Genomic DNA, 5,720 nt, shown 5'->3' with positions numbered 1-5,720 from the left:
TAGAGAAATTAACATTCAATTCACGGGCAACATGGACATTGGACATTCCTGCAGTCAGCATGCCAATTGCACGCTCCCTCAAAACTTGCGACATCTGTGGTTGTGTGATTAACTAACACAGATTTAGACAGATTTGTGAACAATATTTGAGAGAAATAGGCCTTTCGTGTACATAGAAAAAGTCTTAGATCTTCTGAGTTCAGCTTATGAAAAATGGGGGCAAAAACAAAAGTGTTGCATTTATAATTTTGTTCAGTGTATATTGGAAAAAAATGTATGTGTTTTATAAAAGTAGAAAATTGTCAAAGATAAAGTTTTTTTTTTCTTTGATTGCTTGTTTATGTTGCTGAAGACTTGATGTACTGAAGGCTCCATAAAACACATAATTTGTTTTTAGAGAAACTTTTTTCTTCCCATTTCCATTTTCCAATTGCTACAAACAAATTCATAGGGGCAAAATAAATGATAATGGCTACCAACCATCTCTACAAAGGACGTCTCTTAAGCTAATGCAAATGCTTCTGCAACACTGGCTTCAATCATGATGAATTCAGTTGAATGCTTTACTGCCAGCAGTAAGTTTTATTCTTAAAATCCTTAAAGCTGTTGTGCCTATTTTTTTCTCTGTTGTATTGACATTCTCCTACCCAATCCTAATGTGAAGAGACAATTATAAGTTTGTAGGTTGATATCTGTATTCATATTAAAGGGGTGGTTGATCAGCTTTTTTCGAAAGCTTGATTGTGTTTATGGCGTGCAGTGTAACGTGTTCATGCTTTGTTTTTTTTGTTTTTTTTAAACGCATATTTTACCTTTATTCTACACCGCTGTTTCCATTCTCGTCAAAACCGTCTGTTGAGTTCCTGGTTCTATGAAGCCCCTCCCTCAGAAATACACAATATGCACTGATTGGTTAGCTGGCCCAGTGTGTTTCTGATTTGCAAACCGCCGAGTGCACATTGTCCGGAAACGTCATGCCACCTTACCATTACGGGTAATTGCGTGTTCCCGGGGGCGGGGTTTATGTAAACATTGGGGTTAGTGATGTCACAAACCCAAGAAGCAGCTCGTTGTAGTCCCTACCGGCCGTTTTTTTGTAGTCCTTAAACAGTGATTTCCTTAAAAGAAAATATATCTCTTTGCATTGAATTCTGAGCGGCAGACGTTGTTTATGCTCTAACAGCAACATTACACACTAACTAAAGTTCTAAAAGTGAAATCATAATCAACCACCCCCTTTAAGGAAAAGTGGTCAATTTAGTGAATTTTTAAGTTATGTGGGCATAGCATGATGTCAGTCATTTTAAAATGGCCAAATACTTCATCAACCTATCATTATTTATTAGAACATTTTTATTTTAATTTTTTTGTATCTCTAAAAGCCACAGCTTTCACCAGGTCACATTACTCTAAAAGTTCTGCAGCCCTACAGGGAATCGGGGAACTGCTATAAAACTGTCATAAATCACAGCAAGTTTGCTGTCTCTTTGCCCTTGGTGTCTATTTCAAGCTCTATTACAGCCTGGACTACCTCAGCTGAGACTGACTGACTCATTTATTTATTTTTATTTTTTTTTTACATGTACATCATGTGGCATGATTCTAACATCAGTGTATAATTGGTTTTACAATATTCTGTCAATTCTGGCAATTTGAACAGATGTAAATGAAAGATATGCCATCATTTGAAGCATATAATAGCTTACAGAAACTGACCAAGGACACAGCACAGCAAATAAACTAAAACAGATATGCCAGGGCAACCAAAGAGGTTATTTGGTCTCAACAAGTGACCTCTGAGATGAATTAATCCCCCAGTGTCAGTCTTAAGACATGTGCTTGTTCAATACATCTTTTATGTATTGAATGCTATACATTTTTTTTTTTTTTTACACTTTGGGCCATATTTACTAAACAGATCAAATCAGCGTGAGACTGCAAACCGATAAAAGCACTGATGGGAGTGGAAACTTCTGCCGGTGATTTAATGACAATGTGCAAATGCATATCCATTAAGGTCATCCGCAAAAAATAATTGTTTCCATGCCTTTTCATTGCTATTTTTTGCTGTCTTAGTAAATCCTGAGAGAATTGTTATGCCAAAAAAAAAAAGATTTGTGCTGGTGCAAGCTGTTAGTAAATCTTGCCCATTAGCTGTAAATCTTATCTAAAATCATTAGTAGAGAATTATTCAGTTTTATTAGTTTATTAATGCTGTTTCTGTTCAACCGGCATTAAAACATCACAGTTGGGATGAGCAGTTCATGACTCCATGAATGACATAAATGATGACATAAATTGCCCGTAATGTCATTAAATGTAGTGCACACTACTTAGAAATATAATTTCCTGACCTTTCTCTAATAGTCCACTTACCTTCTTAAGAAAACCTCCAAGATCAATTTTAAAGCTTTTACCAACCATATCATGCTTTGCACCTCTCTCTCTCTCTTTCTTATTTTCTCTGTTTCCCAAATATTATTTAATTTTCTCCCGCACAGTCTGAGCATTTTATTGACATTATAAATTAAAAAACAGTTCCACTCGGACAACAACAGACAGGCCCCAGTCAATAAATGAAACCTCCCATTTAAATCTAAAATATCTGAAATGTCACTGAACTGTCAATAAGAACAGAAAATGACCAGAAGGTTTAGTTAAGAATATCCAAAGGACAGTTTGAAATAATGCCTAAGGCCTTTTCAGGTGTATCGAGTTGCACCACTAAATATTACAATATGAACCCATAGCTATATTTGAAACTGGGTAGTATACTAAATTAAATATTAATATATACAGTATATAAGTAAATGTTAATAAATACTTTTTTATTGACAAAGGCAGCAGTAATTCATAAAATGATGATTAAAAAAAAAAGTATCATAACTGGTCATAAATCCAGATGTGGGCTGCAGTCAAGCACACTTTCAACATTTTTAAGGGCCAGTCCAAGTGGAGTGAAGTTTGTAATAACATTAATTGTCAGTAAATTCTCCCCTGAGGTGCTGAAGACGACATTTGAGCCTTATAGCCATATGACAGTCAGCTGAAAAACAATAGATGAGATTCCTAGAATGAACACAAGAATATATTTATTGCTGGACAGCTGAATGACTGAGGACATTGCAGTGGGAATGACATATATAGTGACTACTGAATGAACAACAGGTGACTTGACAACAATTGATTGGTTGACATGGGACCATTGGAGTGGATGAATCATGATATGCCTGATGATATACAACTCTTATGAAACATGCTGCTGCATGACTGATGTTTGATTGATTAATAGGTGTAATGGGTACTGATATGATGAATTGCTTTGTCATTCTGATTGACTTAATGGCTGCACTTTATAATTCATATCATGCACTTTAACATTATCTTACAAATGCAGTAATATTAAAGAGGAGAACAGTTTTAGAAAAACTGCTCCTGTGTAATTGCAGTACTTTTTAAGTGTCTGTAATTACTGTGAAATATAATGAAGCAACAGTACAAACCCTCTTCTACTCTGTGCATGATCACAGATCGGCTGTGTTAGATCTCACAATCGTACACATGGGGATAAATTCTCTCTGTTCTTATCCCAATCTCTTTTTTATGCAAAGTAGGTCAGTGAAATAATAAGGCATTTCATCTTGTGTTAAGTCTAATGTAAGAACATTGCGCACACAAAACGTTTTTGCCTGATTTTTCTCTTTTCTTTCTTTGTCTTTATGTTTCTTTGTCTTGTTTTGATTTGTGCTTATATTTTCCACAACTATGTTTTTGATTTCATTAGATAAAATGTGCAATTACATTGATTGATTTATTTATTTATCCCATTATGGAAAAAAAAAAACTGAATTATGAGGTGTAAACTCAGAATTCAGAGAAAAAAGTCGGAATTCTGAGTTTATGTCCCACAATTCCAGTTTATTTGTCATAATTATTACTTATTTTTTCATCAGAATTGCAAGTCTATATCTATTATTTATATAATTCTGTGAAAAAAGTCAGAATGGTGAGGTAAAAAGTCTAGGCAGTAAGAAACTGGCTTTTATAGAAATCGTGTTGCCATAATACATTCTTCTTTAAACAAAAATAAGACTTTTATTAAAGGTGATTATGCCCCTTTTTACAAGATGTAAAATAAGTCTCTCATGTCCCCAGAGTGTGTACGTGAAGTTGTAGCTCAAAATAAATACCCCACAGATAATTTTTTATAGCTTGTTAAAATTGCCACTCTTATGCCGAGTTCACACAGCAGCCGTTTTTGCTATATTTTTTAAATAAATTACAGTCTTGCTCGAGAAGTCTGATGCACGCGGGTTCTCGCGCTATTTTCTTATCACTTCTCGCGTGTGTTTTGTTGTGAAACGTAGTTTGCAGACCAGACGGAGCTGTCGGCGATTCTTGCTATTGTGAAGTCATGCAGTGTGAAACCTCCTGTTGCCGATCCATCGTGCAATGTGAACACAGCAGCAACTGAACGCTACCCAGATAGTCACGCAGTGTGAAAACAACGGCGATCCGACGAGTTTGAAAATCGTGCAGTGTGAACTCGGCATTAGGGAATGTGCTAAAACGCGCCGTTTTTGTGCTTGTCCCTTTAAATGCAAATAAGCTGGTACTCCCACCTCCCTTTTCACAGGAGGGCGGAGCTTCACGATCTCATGCTCCAGCATACTGGCAACAACAAAACAGGACAATCTCACACAATCTGATTGTACTGTGTATAGTAAATGCAAGTTTATGAATTACACAGACGGTGAGCAAGGGTCGATAAAAATAACAACATAGCTGGTCTCATGGTGCCTTTGTGTGCTATCACATTATGAGCTCGACAAATTCAAGCGGTCGAATTCACATTGCTTTTATATGAATTTTTTTAACTACCACATTTCTACCATGGGATTTTTCCCTTAGATGACGTCAATGTAGAGAGAAATCTGGAACCGCTCAATTGGGGAGACTGTTTATGATTTATTGGGATTATAAAAAAAAATGAGTGGGTGGATTTTACCATTATAGGCTGGCTGTTTTCACACACTGCGGCCACACAACTGTGTTCAAACACCTTATAAATGTGATTTTTGCATAATAGGTCACCTTTAAAATTTAACTTACATTTTTATAGTGAACAGTTGTACTATATCTACTTTGATTTCACTTGAAACTAGCATATGGTACCTAAAGATAGCAGTTAAACTTAAAGGGGTAGTTAAAGGGGTGAGAAGTGACGAACGCAGAAGCACTGATGAGAGAGCAAAACAAAACACTGGTCATGAATCGCAGAAGAGAGCAAAATAAAACACCGGTCACGAATTAGAAGTACAAAACGAGGATTTGTAAAGAAAAATGTTGAAGAATTTCAATATATGAGGAGACTGGTTTCCCTTTGCTGTAAACAAAACTTGGTTCTTGCGAGACTAGCATATTCTCACCAGAGGTTACGCTACGCCTACGTCATCCGCTGGAATGCCACTCTCTCTTGAACACGTGTACAACAGTTAGTGGAAGCTAGAGATTACGGTTTATAAAGTTTTAAATATAGATATTTTTTTCTTACACAAATGCATCGCTTCACTTCAGAAGGCCTTTACTAACCCCCCAGAGCCGTGTGGAGCAAGGACATTTTTAAATATAACTCCAATTGTATTCGTCTGTAAGAAGAAAGTCATATACACCTAGGATGGCTTGAGGGTGAGTAAATCATGGGGTAATTTTCATTTTTG

Source organism: Sinocyclocheilus anshuiensis, unplaced genomic scaffold (assembly GCF_001515605.1).
Source record: "Sinocyclocheilus anshuiensis isolate Anshui unplaced genomic scaffold, SAMN03320099.WGS_v1.1 scaffold279, whole genome shotgun sequence".
NCBI classification, from domain to species: Eukaryota; Metazoa; Chordata; class Actinopteri; order Cypriniformes; family Cyprinidae; genus Sinocyclocheilus; species Sinocyclocheilus anshuiensis.
This window is presented reverse-complemented; position numbering follows the sequence as displayed.